This window comes from Dermacentor variabilis, chromosome 10 (genome assembly GCF_050947875.1).
Source record: "Dermacentor variabilis isolate Ectoservices chromosome 10, ASM5094787v1, whole genome shotgun sequence".
NCBI classification, from domain to species: domain Eukaryota; kingdom Metazoa; phylum Arthropoda; class Arachnida; order Ixodida; family Ixodidae; genus Dermacentor; species Dermacentor variabilis.
Window position 1 is genome coordinate 65,331,282 of NC_134577.1, and position 20,130 is coordinate 65,351,411.

General features: G+C 48.3%; 1 pseudogene; it reads left to right on the forward strand.

Moving 5' to 3' along the window:
• Window positions 1-1,429: 1,429 nt before the first annotated feature.
• Window positions 1,430-7,149, forward strand: LOC142559278 (protein GVQW3-like; annotated as a pseudogene).
• The last annotated feature ends 12,981 nt before the right edge of the window (window positions 7,150-20,130 follow it).

The window sequence follows — 20,130 nt, forward strand, 5'->3', positions numbered from 1 at the left end:
TAAGGGAGTACATCTACTTAGGACAGGTAGTGACCGCGGATCCGGATCATGAGACTGACATAATCAGAAGAATAAGAATGGGTTGGGGTGCGTTTGGCAGGCATTTTCAGATCATGAACAGCAGGTTGCCATGATCCCTCAAGAGAAAAGTGTATAACAGGTGTGTCTTACCAGGACTCACGTACGGGGCAGAAACCTGGAGGCTTACGAAAAGGGTTCTACTCAAATTGAGGAAGACACAACGAGCTATGGAATGAAGAATGATAGGTGTAACGTTAAGAGATAAGAAAAGAGCAGATTGGGTGAGGGAACAAACGCTAGTTAATGACATCTTATTGAAATCAAGAAAAAGAAATGGGCATGCGCAGGCCATGTAATGAGGAGGGAAGATAACCGATGGTCATTAAGGGTTACGGAATGGATTCCAAGGGAAGGGAATCGTAGAGAGGGCAGCAGAAAGTTAGGTGGGCAGATGAGATTAAGAAGTTTGCAGGGACAACATGGCCACAATTAGTGCATGACCGGGGTAGTTGGAGAAATGTAGGAGAGGCCTTTGCCCTGCAGTGGGCGTAACCAGGCTGATGATGATGATGACTTTAATTCTTCCATTTCTTCCCCACCTCCATAACGTGGTGTCTCTTGCTGGTCTGATTTCGTTCGTTTTCTTTCGCCATTCACGCCATTGTATCATGGCTCGCGCGCATGGTTTTTCATGTATGAGTAACATTGTGTCGGAAATAAAGCTTTAGTTGAAAGTTAGCACTTGTGTACGCAATTTCACTTCTGTCTCATCTTTTCGCATACCCCTGCCTCACGCGAGTCCTGCTTAGTACGAGCGAACACGTTTTATTCCCCCCCCCCCCCCCCAACCCCCCCAAAGAAACGTGCGGTACGGCAACTTTGCCTCAATATATCTGTACCTCCTGTGATGCACCTTTTGCACGGGTATAGTGGAATGTAGTTAATCTTCAACTATGAGTTAGCGATGATTACGCGCCTACGATTATTTTACGTACTCTGCGACCACTCTTCGCTTCCTGTGGACACCGCTTAATCTGCCTTCCAGACACCATTCCTTCGGGTGAGCCTTGCATACTCCATGCAAACCCGCTTTATTTCCCCAAAACGTGTCGTATAGCAGCTTTGCCTCAACATGACTGTATCTACGGCGGTGCATCCTTTACAGGGGCATAGTGCGATGTTAATTTTTGACTATACGAGGTCTGTTAAAAAAGCATCCGACCTTATCATTTTTTTTTTTGGCGAACACCTGATGGACATGAATGAAGCGCGCTTGCATCAGCCGACTTTGAACCTTCGTGCGCATGCGCAAATATTTCCCCGCCTGCCGATAGCGTCAGTCGCTGGGACGCAGTGTTTGAGTGAGGTAGTGCGCAGTGATCTCGTCGGTTTTCTTATTGAAAGGAAAATGGTGGAGCGACTGGAGCAGCGCTACTGCATCAAATTTTGCCAAAAACTGGGCGACAGCCAAGTTGAAACCATTCGGAAGATTCAGACGGCTTTCGGTGGTGATGCTATGAGCAGCACACATATTAAGGAGTGGTACAACCGGTTTAAAGACGGCCGCACATCGTTGGAGAGCGTGCCACGCTCCTTGTGGCCATCAACATGCCGAAATGACCAGCTTATTGCCGAATTGAGCACTGTGGTATAGCAAGACCGTCGTGTGACTATCCGGGAAATTGCGGATCAGGTGGGCGTCATCACCTTTTCTGCACATTCCATTATGACCGAAGACTTGGCCATTAAGAGATTTGCGGCTAAAATGGTGCCGAAGATGCTCACGGTGGAGCAAAAGTAACTTCCTGTAGAAGTCTCACGGGACATGCTGGATTCCACAAACAGTGACCCCGACTTCATGAACACCATAATCACTGGTGACGAGTCTTGGGTGTACGGGTACGACCCGGAAACCGAATCCCAGTCGTATCAGTGGAAGTATTCCACGTCACCAAGACCAAAGAAGGTCCGCCAAGTGCGCAGCATCGTTAAAGTGACGCTGACTGCTTTCTTTGACTCCCGTGATGTGGTATGCACCACGGGGTCAAACAATCACCAAATAGTACTACAGGGATGCCCTCCATTGCCTACGTAATGCTGCGCGGCGCAAGAGACCGGAATTGTGGTCAACAGGAAATTGGCGCATGTATCACGACAATGCTCCTGCACATTCCTCTCACTTGATTCATACTTCTTTTTGGCGAAAAACCAGACTCCTGTAGTTCAACAGGCTCCTTACTTTCCTGATATGGCCCCCTGAGACTTCTGACTGTTTGCCAAAATCAAGAGGACATTGAAATGAGCGTGATTTCATATAAGAGAGGACATTATGGCTGCAACAACAGCAGACCTAAACTCCATTCCGAAAGAGGCCTTCTCGGAATGCTTCCAACAATGGCAGCACCGCTGGGAGAAGTGTGTGGAGTCCCAATGATACTACTTTGAGGGTGACTAGGTTTCCAACACTCCAGTTATGCAGGTTCTCTATTTTTCGGCCGAAGGTCGGATTCTTTTCTAACAGACCTCGTATATTGGCGACAGTTAGGTCCCTGCCGTTATATTTATCTACTCTACGACCACCCTTCACTTCCTGTCTCACTGAGACTTACATTTTGATACCTCTTGGGGCTCGCTCGAACGCACGTGTCGGTCTAGCATACAGCGTCTTTCTCTCTCTTTTCTATTTGGTTTGCTTCGACAGGCTGCTGCGTCCGTGTCTCCAAGCATAAATACATTGCTGACTTACACGTGGGCCTAAATGGCGTCATGTCGAGCGTGAACGCATATGTCGCGCATTCTCACGACGTATATCTTCACTGCCAGAAGCTTCTCCAGGAGCTAAGAACCTTCCAGACGATTTTGCACAACGCAAAGCAACTGTCTTTCCGAACTATGTATACCGTGTGTCTCCGCTAATGCTGGCCAAGTTGTTTGACAGAAAAGAGAATTAAAAAACACAGCGCAATGTACAATTTCGGTCGATTGATGTCTCGCGACCAAACACCGTGCGGCCTAAGATTGTATTTTGCGCCGTTATTTATGGCAATGACAAAAGACGTGTACTATGAGATTCGGCTTTCCGACACTCCAAGAGGACGTGGAGGACGGTCAGCCTCTCACCACATCTACCACAGGTTGGCGGTTCATTTCCAGTAAGCAGAAAAATGTGGGTACCAAATGTGTGCCCTATTCTGAGGTGACAGAATAGGACATCTGTTCGCCGAGATTTTGTTCGGGAGGGCCGAAAACCTAACTGTGGCTTTATAACAAGCAGTTTATTACTTGTTTCTGCGTTCCACATAAGTTGTCGGTGTTGCCACAGTTTCTTTCTTAAGAAAAGCTTCAGATCTCTGACAGGGACAGCAGCCTTGGGAAAAGTGGTTAGTGATGTGGCCATTTTGTCAGCTAGTACATTACCCTCGATGCCTCTATGGCCAGGTACCCAGCATATTACTACGAGTCTATGTGATAGATAAATATTGCATAAGCACGAGTAAAGTTCAATGACAACAGGATTTGTATGCTTTAGTAAAGAAATCAGGGCTTTTACAAGACTTAACGAGTCCGTAAATACTATTGCTCTGTCGAGTTTTAATTTATTTGTGTGTTTTACTGCAGACAGTACGGAATAGGCTTCTGCAGTGAAGATACTTGTTAGCGGATTCAATACGTCAGATTTAGAAAAAGTGGAACCAACAGCAGCGTAAGATACACCAGCATGTGATTTTGACGCATCTGTGTAGAACTCTGAGCACGAGTACTTCGATTGAAGTTCACAGAAATGCATAGCGATTTCGAGGTCAGGTGCGTGCTTTGTGACCTCTACAAAGGACACGTCACAGTCTATCACCTGCCACTCCCAGGGCGGTAATGGCTTAGCTGGATGCATTAGGCGATGTTCGAGAACTGGGACATCCATTTCTTCGCTAAGTTCTCTTGCACGGAGTGACAAAGGAAGTCTCATGGAGGGTCTATTACGAAAAAGTGTGTCGCAGGTCAAGTCGTTTACAGTTGTGAAACACGGATGTTCTTTATTAGAGCGCACTTTGAGAAAGTATGTGAAGGTGATGTATGTTCGCTGAAAATGGAGTGACCACTCGTCTCACTCTACATATAGACTTTCAACAGGGCTTGTTTTAAATGCGCCAGTGGCCAGGCGGATACCCAGACGATGAACGGGGTCTAACATCTTTAGCGCGCTCGATGCGGCAGAGTGATATACTATAGCACCATAATCTACTCGTGATCGAACTAGGCTCCTGTGACGATTCAAAAGGCTACCCATGTTGTGTGGGATGGACTTTAAGTGAGTTCATTGTTTTTTAGACACTTTGTTTTAAGGCATCTTATGTGTGAAATGAAAGTAAGGCTGGAGTGAAGTATAACACCTAGAAATTTGTGCTCTTTGTTGACAGGAATTTGTTGTCCGCCTAGTTCTACCCAAGGATCTGGGAGCAGGCCTCTGTTTCTTGTGAAGAGAACACAAGAACTTTTGTGGGGGTTGATTTTAAGTCAGTTTTGGTCTGCCCACTTGGACACCTTGTTTAAGCCCTGCTGTACCTGTCTCTCGCACACTGTGAGGTTGCAGGATTTGAAACCTATTTCTATATCGTCCACGTAGACGGAATAAAAATGGCCGGTGGCAGAGAAGCACGAAGTGTGTTCATCTTTACGATAAAGAGTGTGCAACTGAGTACGCCTCCCTGGGGTACACCAGTTTCTTGTATAAAAGGTCGCGGTAATACGTTGCCGATTTTTACGCGGAAGATACGATTCGACAAATAGCTTTCAATTATTTTCTACATATTTCCACGGATGCCCATTCCCTACAAGTCTCGCAAGATCCCTTAACGCCATGTTGTGTCATATGCCTTCTCCATATCGAGGAACATTGAGAGGAAATACTGTTTGTGTACAAAGGCATCGCGGATATATCCTTCAATGCACACAAGGTGATCGGTTGTCGACCGCCCTTGTCTGAAGCCACACTGATAGGGATCGAGCATATTGTTGAGTTCAAGGAAATGTATGAATCTGCGATTAATCATTCTTTCAAAAACCTAATACAGACAATTTGTAAGAGCCATCGGGAGATAACCTCCTGCCAAGGAAGGGTCTTTTCCCTGCTTCAGAACAGGAACCACAATCGCTTCTTTCCATGTGGATGGGAGGTATCCCGACCCCCAAATAGTGTTGAATTGTGTGAGTAGTGTAACTTGTGTGTCAGTATGTAGGTTTCTGATCATGTCATACATGACTCTGTCAGATCCCGGTGCTGTGCTTTTGCATGTGTTCAAGGCAGCTCTCAACTCGGCAATACTGAAAGGCGGTTATACGGTTCATTCTGCCTGGATTTTCGTATGATTGGCTTACGTTCTTCTATTTCTTTATGTTTTGGAAAGGACTGGGAATAATGGATTGAGCTCGACACACGCTCAAAGTGCTCCCCAAGTGAGTCTGCCTGATCCTGTAGTGTATCGCCCTGCGTATTTACTAAAGGGAGTGAATATGTTTGTCGCCCTCTTATCCTATTAACCTTATTCCAGACTTTGGCCTCATCTGCATACGAGTTGATGCCCGATAAAAACTTCTGCCAACTCTCTCTTCTGGCCTGTCGGCGCATTTTCCTGCCTTGGGACTTTACTTTTTTGAAGTTAATAAGATTCTCCGCAGAGGGAGAGGCGCGTAGCAACGCCTACGCTTTGTTCTGTTTTTTACGAGTGATCCTACATTCGTCGTTCCTCCAAGGGACATGTCATCCCATGAAATACTAGTGAGAGTTCGGAATTTCTCCCAGTCGGCTGTATCAATCTTCCAGTTAGGAACCTGTGGTGGATATTCGTTTTCTTTAGATGTTCTTAGCAGTATGGGGAAGTGTTCACGTCCGTAAGGATTGTTGCTAACTTTCAATTTGAGTTCAGATAGTATAGACGGGGAAACTAGGCTAAGATCAATTGAAGAAAAGGTTCTGTTTGCAAGACAGTAATATGCGGGTTCCTTCTGATTCAGAAGACACATACCGGACGAAACAAGGAAGTGTGCAATGAGACGACATCGCGCATCTATACGAGAGTCGCCCTACACGCACATTGAAATCGCCAAGAACAACATAAGGTTCTGGCAATTCATCTATAAAGGACTGAAATTCATGTTTCGTTAATTGGTAATGTGTAGGTATGTAAAGCGAGCAAATGGTGATGAGTTTGTTTAGGAAGACAACTCGAACCGCCACTGCTTCAAGGGGCGTTTGTAGCTGTAAAGGTTGACACGCTATACCTTTATGAGTGACAATGGCATCACCACCCGATGATGCGACGGCATCATCACAATCTTTGCGAAACGTAACATACTTTCGGAGAAAGTTTGCGTGTTTAGATGTTAAGTGTGTTTCCTGTAAACACAGCACTTTTGGATTGTGCCTGTGGATGAGTTCTTGCACATCATCAAGGTTTCTAAGAAGACCTCTGACGTTCCATTGAATGATTTGTGTATCCATATTTAAAGTAAATTGGTGCTGTGTATACAGAAACAGAAGTGATGCCTTAGATTACAGAGCTCTTTCGAGGCCCTGTAACGGGGGTTCTGCCCTTTTTGGAGCGTTCGAAGGAGCCTCGGCGCCCCTTAGGCACTTGGTGCGCCATGAGGATAGGTGTAGTGTCCATTGCCTCTTGTGAGGCGCCGGACACGCGGTCTTGCGAGCAAGAAGTTTCCTGAGAGAGTCCCGCCTCGGATGGCAAGGCCCCTGCACCCACCAGCCCAGAGGTCGATGGGGCTGCCTGTGGGATTGGGCTACGCCGGCTATTGCCAGCGCCGGAAGGGGCCGGGGAGGCTGAGGCAGCCTTGGCTGCGCCGACCTTCGGGGTAGATGGTCCCTTCTGCTGGGTTGGCGAAGCAGCGCTAGCTGCAACCGCCACGGGGGCAGATGGCGTAACTGCCGACTCACTGCTTGTGGGTCGGACAGCCGCCGGAAGCCGTTGTGTCGCTGCCCCCTGACGCGTCATATCGGCAAAGCTTTTCTTGGGCAGGTATGAAACCCGCCTGCGTGCCTCCTTGAATGATATATTCTCTTTTACTTTGATTCCTACAATTTCTTTTTCTTTCTTGCAGGGCGGGCATGACCGCGAGTAAGCGGCGTGCACCCCATCACAGTTTACACAGTGGAGAGAATTCTCACAAGCTTCAGAGGTGTGTTCACGGGCACTGCTTTTCGCGCAAATCTGACAGCCTGGGCAGCTCTGCGAACTGTGGCCGAAACGCTGGCACTTGAAACGTCGGAGGGGACTTGGCACGTACGGCCTAACACAGAGCTTTATGCACCCGGCCTCGATTGAATGGGGCAGGACACTTGAACCTAGGGTGATTATTAGGTGTTTCGTTTGTATTTCTTTACCATCCCTTCTCATCTTAATTCTTCTGACATTGACAACATTCTGCTCACTGAAGCCCTCCAAGAGCTCAGCCTCTGTCAGCTGGAGCAAATCATCATCAGAGACAACGCCGCGGGTGGTGTTCAGAGTGCGGTGTGGAGTTACTGTCAATGGAACATCCCCATATGACACTAGACTGGGCAACTTTTCGTATTGTTTCTGATCATGCAGCTCTAAGAGGAGATCCCCACTTGCCATCGTTGATACTTTGTAGCCTGGACCAAGGACATCAGTTAAGGACTTGGAAACTAGAAAAGGGGAGATATTTCGTACTTGCTTATCGAATTTTTCTGAGTTAATGACATGATATCGCGGAAAGTTCAGCTTTTGACGTCCAAAGAACTGGAACACATCTTCAGTGCGCCCTATTTTTTGAGGGCGATCAGGAAGTGGAGGAAAGGAACCTTACCATAGAAAAATGTAGTTTTCGGCAATAACGCCAGCCACCCACCGTGGAGCCCTACAAGGAGACGCTACAGGAGCTTTAAAACAAGTCCTGCAAACGCCAGCTGTACGTCATCACTATAACCAAATATGAAATAACCCAGGTTGGCTATTCACACAAAGCTAACCCTTGCCGCCAAGGAGAAAGGAAGTAAACAGAAGAGAGAAGAAGACAGGAAAGGCCAGAAAGTGAGAGATAAAGACGAAGATTCTAGGAGGGAGAGACAGGAAGAGGCGACTACCGATATCCCCCGGGTGAGCCAGTCCGGGGGTGCCGTCTACGTGAAGCAGAGGCCAAAGAGGTGTGTTGCCTCCACCGGGGGTCCTTAAAGGTCCAAACACACTACATCGGCTCAACCCCCAGGATCCCACTTTCCCCGGACACGGCTAAGCCGCGTGCGGCTACACGCGGGAGGGGCCAACCCTCGTGTGCTCGGGTACGTGGTGTCGCAACACACCAAACGCCTGCTCACGCAGACGCCCCTGCGGGGCGCGCGCAATGAGGCACGCACTATAGGTACACTGTTAGTAAGATGGAACTGTGGAGCCGCCGCGGCTTGGGAATCGGAACGCCATCAGCGCTACTGGCGGCGCCACCTGCAGTATAGTTTGCTTGCCTCGTCAGTTCACGTTGCGTCGCCTCCCGCAGCAGTTGGTGTCGCCGCAGCGCTGTCGCATTTACCGCAAGGGCTCCAACACGACCGCAGCCGCTGAGCGGTGCTGGGATTAAACCAGCAGTGTTGAGTGTGAGCGCTCAACACCATTTCATCACTTCGAAATGCTTACGCAGCATTCAGATAAGTCCCCGTGGAGATGCTACGTTCTTTTTTATTTCTCTTTATGCATTCGGTGGTGCGGGGTCACATGACACAGCCTTTCCACTCTTTTTTTTCTCCTTTCCGGTGTGCGTTGACTGTCGGGCTCGTTAACGTTCCCTAATACAACGTGCGGTCGTACGCGTTGACGTAGCCTCCTGATACCGCTTCTGGGGTTAAAATAGACTTCTAGACGGTGTGATCGAGCCTCTCCCATAGCACGCTTGATAGCCAATTCTCACGAAATCAAGCCACGACGGGATCGTGGCTTCTTCATTCAGTGACACGTGGCGTGCGCCTTTGATCGGTTTCGATATCCAGCGCTAAGCTAACCTTACTCTATTCCAGCGTGGCCATAGCCAGGCTAAGCGTGATACGAAGCCTGCCTGCTGGGTTCGGAGGAGAGGACCGGAGGGGCGAGGAGAACTACGGGCGTGGAGAAACAGATAACGCCAACTAGTAATTTACCGAAAAAAGAAATAAGACTTCTCCAGTCGAGCGGCAAGGTGGTCGACCGCCCGAAGAAGACGCCAGTTTTCGACGCAGGCATCGCAGACAGGAGACCGGATGAACGTTACAGCAGGAACGGGTAAGCGTCAGATTCAGCTTTTTTTCACAAAAGCCGTCACCGTCAGACGTCAGGCATGATGTTTGAAACAAAGTACAGCGTGCGGCAGGCGCTCTTTAGAATGACTCCATGGCTAAAAGATGTAAATTTACGTTGTGCATATCGTGGAAAACAGATGCCCGCGCCAATTTCTTTTGTTTCGCTGCGGCCTGTGGGTCTATTCGTTTGTTCTCTATGTACGTCAGAGATCAGAATCTGTCAGCCTGACGGGAACAAAGGTAATTTACCTAAAACAAGATATGAAGATTTTGGCAGGGTCGTGTTGGAAGTATCAATTACGCTTCATGCGAGCAAGAACATGAGGCTGTAAATCATAATTTATTTTATTCGCCTTAAAGCGATTTTGTGTGTGTAGTGTGTTTCCGCAGATCGACCAGCGAGGTTCTACAAATTTACTTGACTCGACGGGTATGGAAGTTATACAGGGTGACAATTTTTTATGTTTTACGGAATTTCTTAAATATCGCCTATGGCAGATAGCATAATTCTTGTTCTTGAGTTGTATTGTTCGAAGAGGCGGACATTATTAACACGGGAAATCAAAACAAACTAATTAAAAAATTTCCTAGTTAACCTTATTACCTTACGGCAGATATTACAATTTACTCATTGTAGCCGGTGAGTTTGCATGACATGACCGTTTGAAGTTAATTTCCAGGATTACGCCAGTTTCGAGATATTTCCCAAATAGTGGGACGAAAAACATGAGCGTTACAGTTAGTTTCGTGTTTCAATGCATAAACGAGCTTTTCGTTAAAAAAAAAAAAGGAAGTGGAACAACAGTGAATTCCTTACCACGAGTCTGACTGAGAGCGCATATGTCCAAACTGGTCTCCTTCCGCAAATCCATTCAAGCCAACTCATCGGCTGCAGTTCGTAAATTGGCCTATGTGCCGTAAAGTAAGTAACTAAGAAGTTAACTAGCCAGCCTTTGTTGATGAGTTGAACATGTGTTTAGGATTCTCGTCAAAGTAATGCCCGCCTCTACAACCGGATACTTAAAGAAAAAAATTCCGTAAAGGTTAAAGCAACGATCACCCCCATATACAAACTGCAGGGCACTGCGATATTCAGTTCTTCCTTGTACAAACTTGCCGACTCAGGCGGTTTAGAAAGCTCGACGAGGGCAAGCCAACCGACTGCGTTAAAATAGCCTTTTCGTAACAACCACGCGCAGCTTCCGCGCGGCGCGTTGTCAAAGTACAGCGGAGTTCCCCACCTGGCATCCCACGGGAAGAGTTACGACTCCTTGCCGCACATTTTTCATTGCCACACCAATCCGGTCTTTCGCAACATATAAAAAAAACGACGCGCATGTCCATTGAACCTTCAACACTGCAAAGACTGAACGTGCGGTATTGCGCTAAAAAAAAAAAAATCGGTAGGCTGTGTCAGAGACTCAGCCGCAGCTGCGTGTTTGAAACATCTTGTGCATGCTGCGGAGCGTGTCATCAGAGTACAGAAAATGGCGACACCAAATGCCGAACTTACGTTTATGCACGCAATATAAAATTTGAATGCTTAGCTTATGCTATGCCACAGCTTGTGGAGGTCTTAGGGCCTCAATTTGAAATCGTGCCCGCTCACTATGTAGGTTCTGCGCGGGGTATTTATTTGGGCAGAAGGTGACAGAAATTATCCCCATCTGCTGGTAGCACTCGAGACTGCCCCCGCATATATGTTTGAGGCTTCGGTTGAGGTTGAGGTTGAGGTTGAGGTTGAGGAACACAGGCACGTTCCGCCGCGGTCAAAGGTGTTGGCTGTCCCTTCTGTCTCGGTTACCCGAGCCTCATCACACCATTTCTGGACCCTACAATTGTGGAATGCAGGGGCGCCGCACCCTACCCAGCGTGAATTTTCCGAAAGAAATCGCGCACTTGTATGGCCTTATAACTCTTAATGAGCACCGGTTTGAGTTGGATGGATTACACCTAGATACGGCAGAGTGAGCGCACGCAAGTTCTACCGATCTAGCTCGAGTCAACAAGCGTACAACCAGGATACGCGTCTCCAAACGCCGTGGACGCGGCTAGCTTTAGCGCAGATTGCATGATACGTGACGCAACAACTGCTCCATCAGTCCACGTGTTTTATGAATGACCGAGTAATAGCTTCTGTCCTCTGCACAGCGTTATAATAAAGTAAGGCACGTGGCCAGTACGGTTGCAAACATATAGGCGGTGCTTATGATCTTAATGAAATACGTTTCACGCATTCAAAAAAAAAAAAAACGAAACAAGAATGCAAGCTGGTGCAGTTTTACTTTCTAACGGAGAAGGAGCAGGACGTATTCTGCGCGCCCAACGATTTTATCAGATTTTGTCAGATTTTACCATCAGTTGAGAGACAGCGCCGTGTTGTCGTTTTTTACCTTTCTTTTGTTGTCCGTGTCTTGTGTTGCGCGGTTACAAACCCTGCGACGGATCGTAACCAACTGGCCCAACTTATCGTCTTGATGCTATATGCGACTGCACTGCGTTTCCCGACGAACATTGACGCCCGCCGAAGGGACGCAGGGCGTCAGGAAGGACGACGGAGCCGAGATTCCATCGACCGAAGAACTGGAGCCGCGGGCGAGTCCGCTGTGGCGCGACCTCGTCGCCAGCTGCCAGAGGGCGGCCGTGTGGCTCGTGTCGCTGGGTCAGGTGCCGCGTCACGTGTGCCTGGTGCCGGACGGTCACCGGCGCTTCTCCAGGGCCACCGGCACCGACCTGCGCCGGGTGTACGCGGTCGGGGCGGATAAGTTCACCAAGGTGGGCGCGCCGTAGTAATTGGTTGTTTACTGAAATGGTGAAAAGAAATAAGCGTGGATGCAACCCACATCTCGGAATTTGAGAAGCAAAATTTATTTCGTGAAGCGGTCTTAAACAAAACGCCGTTGCGACTGATTATATTCGGCACAGGGAGAGCCCCCCCACCAGGTGACTCACGTGACCACGCACCGAAATGTCTCGGGTATTGGTCGCGTTTGTTACTGAGGCTCGGTGCGCCGACTAGAGAGGACAGTTCCTGCAGATAGGGCAATAGCAAACTGTACTTTACTCGGCGAAAGATTGATCAAGCAGATGCACCAAAACACCAAACCATAGGAATGTAGGCATAGAAAGGTTTGCTTTATGACAGGAATTGTGCTCTTGATGTCGCACGATTGTGGCAATGAGGATACTTGTTAATGTCCAAACTTCTTCCCTCAACCTCTATCACAATCGTCATTGTTGTTCCGTTATAGCTCTATGTTAGCTTATTCACCACTCATCCTGTGTGGTCCTTTGCGGGTTTCTACCAAATGGTGCCGAAACCCGGCAACCAGTGACATTTAGGACTCCACAACCCAACGACGAAGTGCTTATTCCGTGTCCTGTGCGAAAACACAGTCCGACAACACCTCATGAAGACGACAAGGTCCAGTTGGCCAGCGTAGAGCTGTTGCGCAGGGGTTGTGCAGTGCTTGCTGCAGGAGTGGGATTCATAGCGGTAATTCCAGTGTCCATGCGAACAGGAGTCAGCCAATGTCGTTCAATGTCAAGCGTTAAGCGGGGACTCTCGATATTCTGAAGTCGGTGCTTGGTTCTTCTGGCAATGCAATTAAATATTTGCTTCACCCTGCATCATCAGTAAAGAATACCACAAAGAGGGTACCTTATGCTGTCTTTGCTCCGCGGTGAGCTCATATAGATGCTCAGGCTTTGGCGTGTTGTGGGCCTTGCTGCATGATGCCTTCCGGTTCTTGCTTCCCTGGATATCTGCATAGGCTGTTTTCTTACTAGATGCTTTGGTCCTTCGATAGTTGCTTCTTTCACGCATGATGTCCACGTAATCAAGCTATCAGTTGTGACAGAGAGAGAGATATCAGTGGGTGATGCTCCTCTCTGGTGATAACACAACTATCGGCCGTGTGTTATCGGCACCTGTACTGGCCGGAATAGATTTGGCTTTGGTTCATTCGTGAGACATTTGTAGTCATAAGAACATTGTGTACGTGTTCCTTTGCCTGGACCGCACCATGACTCTTCGATGAAAATGAGGCCTTCGAGGTTACCTGGACTGTTTATAAGAGACGCTCTCAGACCGTGTGTTGTTATTTTCATCGTTCGCATGTCCTGCCCACTGTACAAAGGCTCCTTCGGTATCACTGTGGTTACAAGAGCTGCTTTGAATTTGTCTTTCTTGTGCCTTGGACGCGGCTCTCAAGTCCAAGGCAATGTCATCAGTTGATAGTTGTTTTCGGTTCCGTCATTCCCGTCAATAACAATGTTACTGCAGGCTTCAGACACGGCAATTTGTTTTTCAGTAGGTGCTACAATTTCATGGAATATTTCTGTCTTTATCCCGTTGGTCCTTCTACTTCACTGCGGTCACGGCTTGAAACTTCCGTCTCACAATCTATTAGCTGTTCAGTTTGCTGCAACGCTTCAAAGCAGAAAAATAACAGGACGGCGATCTCGCTTCCAGACATCTCTGACAGGTCTTCACTGCTTGCATTCGGCTTCACCTCAATAGGAAGTCTGAGTTTAGACTTGAGCCTAACCAATTTATCCCTGTAGTCTACCTGAACAGTACATTCTTTCAATCTTTTCGTCGAGAAAGCGAAGCCACTCATTAGGTTCCATAGAATTAGGTTCTGTTGAACTTAATTCCATAGAAAACAAGGCCAGCAGCCAGGACACCATGAAAGGGTAGTGGACATGGTAATGATCTCCTGCGCTTGAGCTACATTCGGCGAGAAGCAGCAGCCATGGTCACGAAAGGTCGGGGGAGTTCACAAAGAAAGCTTCGCTTTGAAAAGAAGAGGAGAAAATTACTGCCGACCGCAGCGTAGCTCTCTGGTGTAGTCTGTCGCCACCTGAACAGCGGTCCGCAAAGGAAGGTAAAAGGCCAGGGTCGGGTTCAGTACACCTTGCGCAGTCGCGCACAATGCGCGTAGCAACCTAACTCTCCGGGACACGCGCCAATGTGATTTGCAATTCTTCGCATGTCTTCTAGGTATCGTATGCAGAACACAGGCGAATTTTGATGACCTGGTACAAAGTCGGTACAGATGGCGCTTCTCCTGTCCGTACATCGTCTCTGTATGTGCCTCGATCTCCTTCTAACTGACAGCGCCGATTGAGGTCGCACATGAAGGCTCCCAGTGAATTCAATAGAACTCTATCGCTTTCAAAAAAGAAAAGAAAAACAACCACGATAACATCCGTGCACCATCGTCTTCGTTTCGTGCGTCGTGTCGCCATTGAGCTGAACGATTAAGCGTATAGACGTAGTGCACACAACTGGCGTGTGCTGTGGCCCCGCTTCCCTAACGCCTCGCTCGAAGGCAGAGCTAGGGGGCGGCGTTCACTAGTCGTATTATACCGAGCGAAAACACTGTCTGAATTGCAGGTTTTTCGCGTTGCAAAGCAGCGTCCTATAATGTTTGCACTGAATGCACTTTTGCGATCACGCCTTGAGCTGCGCACACATACACTGACGTGGACACCCGCCGTGGTTGCTCAGTGGCTATGGTGTTGGGCTGCTGAGCACGAGGTCGCGGGATCGAATCCCGGCCACGGCGGCCGCATTTCGATGGGGGCGAAATGCGAAAACACCCGTGTGCTTATGTTTAGGCGCACGTTAAAGAACCCCAGGTGGTCAAAATTTCCGGAGTCCTCCACTACGGCGTGCCTCGTAATCAGAAAGTGGTTTTGGCACGTAAAACCTCAAATATTATTATTATTACTGACGTGGACTGGTGCCGCCTATGCGTCCAGCACGCAATATATGAAGGAGTTCTTAACCTTCCTGCGACAGAATGATCACAGCGAGATAAAATGGTGTCAAATGGGGTCAACAAGTAGCTCCGTGCTGCACATGCGTTGTTGACAAATATTGTTTTTACGTTTCGCCAACCTTCCTCCGTATTTCTGGCTTCGGCAGAACCGATTTGCCGTACTTTAATTAGTTTTGTATGTTACGTTTTCAGGCGTGCTTTCTTTGCATATTTTGTGTATGTGTGGTGCGCGTATTTATATTTCGCTTCTCATCGTTACCATTTGAAATGGCATGCTACAGGCGTACAGCCAGGTGAATCTCTCTACTTCTCATTGAAGTACCGCCTCCTATATGTCAATACAGCACCATTTGTTCTCTCTCTCTCTCTCTCTCAGCTGCCGGACTGGTGCTTCCGTGCGGGAGGGGATATCGTAAGCAGCTTCATGTTAAGCGTGCGTAACTTAAGCCGCAACGCATTCGAGGTGACCTCGGCTCTGGACCAGGCGAATCGGATGTACGTCGAGGTCGTGGACAACGTGTGAGTGGCTGGAAGTTCCGCAACCAGCGCTTCGCTGGCTCAGTGTGTGCTTGCTAGGGATTGCATAGGCACTTTGCTGCAGACACAAGGGACTCTTGCCGCCGCAGTGTTGCACCTTCGTCGTGAATATTTGACGACGCACAATTAGAAAGAAACAACAGCTCGCAGGTGGATGTTCACATTATGTTCTGAATGAATGCTCCAATGTATACCTCACTGAATTTTCACATTAAGAACCATAAAGGTAGTACGACGCGAAAATATACTGTATGTAGTATATTTTCGCGGACGTACTATAGGTTTAGAGGGCGAACATGTGCAACTGCATAGTGCTCATTCTGACATGGTGGCTGACATTTTCCGTGACACTCTGAATCGCATATCTAAGAACGATGGCAACATTAAATTATTATTCTACGTCAGTTGACAGCCCAGTATTTAGCGCTTATGCAGGGCAGCATTCGTTGTCTATAAATAGACACCGCATTTGTACGGTTTTTCTGCTTGGGACACATTGAAAGATGTGAACGATGTGCCCCGAAGGCAGATTACATGACGCAAACATTTCCTAAAACAATTCTTTTTTCTCTCTATCAAAAGGCCTAGACTATGAAAATAAAATACTAAAGTTGTAGCAGTGATTTTTGAAGCCTTGCCCTGGCCGTTCACTTAGTGTTGCCAATATATTGCAAGATAGGACATGAGTCCTATCCTGCATAGTGCAACAGCGATTTCTGAGACCGAATACGAGTCGTATAGTCCCAGTAGCGAACCGAATCGAATATTAAGTACGGTAGACTACATTTAAGACGAACTCGAAGAGACCATGAAAATTAGTTTGTCTTATCAGAAGAATAATAGGCAACGTGATCAGGTGCATCCACATATTTTACTAAAAATCTTAGATCACACAAAATCATTTATTTAGCTGAACTTAATAGAAGAAGGAGAAACGAGGCGAAGCGGAGGAGGAATGTAGGCAGAGGCGCGCCCGGTTGACCTCCTCTAGCAGTTGCTGCAGGTTTTGTTTGCGATACGTACGTACCGGCTTCATCTTGTGGTAACATCGTGGTCACGCGCCGTGCGCTGTGTGTGCCAGTGAAAGTGTGCGAAGGTGAGCCGAAGATGGCGGCTCACCTTTTTTTGCATGGCACCGGGGGAGGGCAGGAAGGGGGGTGTTACACTTCACCCGCGCGCGGTCGCGTGGGATTTAAGTACAAACCCCATGCAAGCGATTTCGCACACGACGGCGACAAGCGACGCGATGGACCATGGCTGTCGCGTTCGTTCGTCGCCTACAAGTCGTACCCCACGCGAGCGACGAATCTGGGCGACGCCTCCCCGTTGCTGCCGATACGAGGACAGCAAACATGCACCGAAACTGGCATGCCCCCTGCTATATTAATATAAGTTGATACGTTTTACAGTAAAGAGCAGCATAAAATATTTCTGAAGGTCTTACAGTATGTTCTCTTCCTTGCAGGTGTCAAATTATACGTTTGCTCGTTCTATGCGACAATCCGTAGTACTTGACTGATGTACATCCAGTTCCGGCTTCGCGCTATTGGCTAGTCGCTCGTAGCAGTTCCGGGCGACGAGCGACCAATTCTATATTTTCTAGAAACGAGCGATCGATCGACACCAACGAGCGATCTGTTCGCGCAACGGCTCGTTTCGTCTCTCAAAGCCGTCGCTCGTCGCCGCCACGCACAAGATCGCTCTCATTCAAAGCAATCTGCTTTGGAGGGCACAGTCTAGATGGGCCAATGGCTCGTAGCTTTGCGTGCGTTCTGTTCTCGCTGCTCAGTTTGAGTTGAAGCGATAGACAGCACGAAAGTCACTTTGCTCGCTGCTGCTGCCGCGATTCCTCGCTCCAGCGTTTTGACAGCGAGTGTCGGCGGTCATCGAGTGTAATGTGTTCATGTTTCCTTGTGCGCGCTGACACCGTGCTTGTCAATTTAGTTCATAAGCGAATGTTTACACAAGGGTGGTTTACTGCGGTAGCTGCTGCGTTGGCGTGGCCGCGCGAGCCATGTCTTGAATACGATCTGTGATGCGGACAGTGCAGGCACCAAGGCGCACCGAGGGCCGACAGCGTCGTGTGCGCTACAGGACCCATACGCTTGCGCGTCACCGGCGTTCACGAAGTGAAACGTCATTAACATTCTTTTTCATCCTCTTGTTTCCGCCTCTTTCCACGGGCGACGTACGCTGCAGGTATATGGGAATATATTTATGGCCGACGTGACATATTTGGTATCTTTGAATACATTCAACGTATAGTCCGCAGACTTCCGTGCCGCATATCAGCCGCGATTGTTATTGGTGCGTGAAGTTGACGTCACTTTTTCAAGAGTGGGCCATAGTGGACATTCCTTCTTAAATGTGTTAACCTAGTTTTTTTTATCTCCACCTGCGCCCCCTCACCGTTGCTTGACAGCAGTGGGACACGTCAGATAAGATGACCTCGCCTGAACCTCCTAACAGCGTTTGCCCTTTGCCCACTCAATCAGGGACGTCTACCGTGCCAGGGGAATGCAGGTTTGCACCTGCGGCGACCTCGAGCTGCTGCCCGAAGAGTTGCGCGCCAATATGGCGCGTGCTGAGATCGCCACATTGAACATGCACGAGAACAGGTGAGAGCGCGTTACGTCGCTGAACCGCCAGGGCGTGGCGACTAACCAAAGATATTTCTTACAGCTAATATCTACTCGTGCTAACGCTTCCTAGATTTGTGGAACCGTTTATACTGCTTGCCTTGCCCAGCCATAACGGAACCATAGAAAACGTTCGTGAAGTGTGCAGCAGCAGTCTGAATCAGTAGTGATTGGCAGTAGCTGAGCGTCCACCATGTAGTAGAGTATACGGAACATTGGAACACCATTAATGTGAACAACAACGTAGGTGGAGCCGTCTTGTGACGCTACCTTCAACAGTTACAAAGACTTGGAAAATGTTTTTGCGCTGGGTCATATAGTTCCCGTTGAAAGGGGGTGGGGGGGAAATAAGACGAATCACATACCCTATAATGGTTGCCCGTTACGACGCCTGTGCGCAACCAGGTAGGTAGACCATGTGTCTAATTACTGATCTGTGTGCTCTAGCTGGAGTCAGCGTCATGAAATGGCACCACCAGCGTTGCTGCAGGTCACATCTTGTTCCCCTTTTCTCTTTCTCTCTCTCTCTCTCTCTCCGACGTTCCGGCATTCTGCAAACTGTGATACCTTGACAGCATCGCTAAAGCGCTCTAGTAGGTACGGGAATAAAAAAAAATATTCGATGATTACGATACTCCCTATTGCGAAATTCGAGCGCAGCGGTATACGTGTTTTCATTTCGGGACCGAAATCACCAAACCGAGTGGCAGTGGGCGGGGAGGGCGGGGGATGAGGGGCACTGTGATTACGCCGGAATGATTAGCGGCATCGGAGCCAGCTGTGGAAGACGACAAAAACGAAGGCGCGAACAGTGACGCGAACACGTTCGCGCGGTTACGCCGAGGGTCGCCGACTCTCAACCCAAGAACGGGCGCCTTAGAGGTGCGCTGTAATATTTGTGGAGTGTGTTACCTCAAAGCTTACAACAATGATTCAGAATAATGAGTCACAGTATTAACGCGATAGCGTGAAGGGCCCCGCCGTACTGCATAAAATCCAGTGTCGGCGCCTTGCGTCGGACGTCATTTAGGGAAAGCTCATCCCAAACCACAACCACGCAGGCCCTCCGCGTGGTTCGAACTGAATCCTCAAAGTAAATATGCGTAGGAAAAAATCGTAAGGTACAACCTAACCGCAACCTGCATACATGATGGTGTCGGTATGTAATTATAATTTATCACAAAACATCTTTCTATTACGCGGGAACTCAAAACATATAACCCTTTTCCAGTGTTTCTACCACACATACAGCGGCGTGGTGCGCTCGGTTCCTAGCGAGAACACCGTCCAGATGGCACTCGCCTCAGCGCATCCGCGGCCCCCGTAAGAGGCCGCGTTTCTACCAGAAAGCTCTCCTTCGTGCATTCACCGCCAGCGTTTCCCGGCAGACAATGCGCTTACATAACATGCAGTTTCCGGGAACCATGAGAAGCAGTCGGGGATCTTTGGATGCTGTCGCGGTCGACTCTTAAAGGCACCGCTGAAGCGCTCTCCAAATTTTTTAAATTGACCCTACGCACTCTGAAACGGAAACATAAGCGGTGTTGCAAACATTTCTAATGGTAGTTGGCGTTCAAGCACACTAGCCTCCTGCGCACATGAAATTTCAGTCAGCGTGATTTTTACGCAGTGGTACGCAATGTCCGCCGACTTCTTTCCATGTAATATATTTAAATTAGTGAAACTAACAGATGTCCAACAGGATCGCATCACTCGGTGGAGGTCACTGAATTCTCCTCTCGCAAATCTTCAGTAGTGTTCTTTTTTTTTTGTGTGTGTGTCATGGGATACAACTTTCTTGGAATATCATTCCCGTCAAAGTTGTTAAATGCGCCACAGAGTTTTTCCTCTC